Consider the following 1,235-nt stretch of genomic DNA (forward strand, 5'->3'; position numbering starts at 1 on the left):
TTACACACTGGACCTTTAAAGAACGATCAGTCATTAGGTCTACTTTAAAGACCCCTTTAAGGACAGACATTGCAAACTGAGGTTTTAAATGGTGTGGGTTGTGGGTTTGGTTCATGCTATATACTTGTCCAATACAAATAAACATTATTATTAGTCTTTCATTTTAAAAGGAACTGACACCAAAACCTCACATTTACTGTTGATATCTTAGATATTTAAACACATTATATTCTTTATGCAGATGATTGCACGTGCTGTGAATAATGTGACAGAGGCAGAAAGGATAGGAGAGGAGGTAATTCAGTAGCGAATGACACATATGCAAAAGTATGCAACATTATCACCAGGCTGATTTGATTAGTTACCTCTTCTCTGAAACATGCCCTCAGTTGATCATTTTAACTCACAAACCTTCACTCTAATGGATTCATCCAACATACCTCTCATCTATAATTAGCATAACTTAAATATAAAGGTTGTATATTTATAATTTAATTGTTTTTGGCTACACTTTTCAGGCCTTTCACATCTCCACCCCCACAGAGTGATAAAGAAAAGGTTGACAAAGATTGTCTATTGACAAGATGGCTCACTCAGTAACATGAAACTGGCAAACTTTTTCTGCAGCAGAGTGCGTTAACTGTCACACACATCACTTCCCCTCCTGTATATTGGACTCATGGGGGGGTGTTTATGGTCAAAGTTATGTTGACCATAAACACCACAGACTATAAAGCACACACCCATTCAGACAACAATAAAACTATATCAGATGATTAGTAATTTACACACAATGTTACGAAATACACTGACCTACAATAGGTTACAAAATGCACCTATAAGGAAACTACAAGCTCAGTTTAGAACCACTTAAGTTACTTTAAGAGGATACAAGGATCATTCAGAAGAATAAAGTGCTGTTATTAGACTGAATAGTGTATTTCTGGTGTTGAAAATTATCCAGGTAAGTAAATGTCTCCCAGAGTAAGTTTTAATTTCTTTTTTTTATCTTTAAAGACACAACAAAATACTTTTTTTTTTAATTGAACAATTTAATTGTACAAAACTACAAGGTATACAATATCAATCAGCACATTGGTGACATAAATAATAAATAAATCAAAGATAGAGTACAAATAACAAAATAAATAAAAAAAATTAAATAAACAAAATATATACATAAAAATCAATAAAAATAATTAAAATTAATTAATTAATTAATTAAAAAATAGATA

The sequence above is a fragment of the Morone saxatilis genome, unplaced genomic scaffold (genome assembly GCF_004916995.1).
Source record: "Morone saxatilis isolate NCDOM2014 unplaced genomic scaffold, NCSU_SB_2.0 Contig24, whole genome shotgun sequence".
Taxonomy (NCBI): Eukaryota; Metazoa; Chordata; class Actinopteri; family Moronidae; genus Morone; species Morone saxatilis.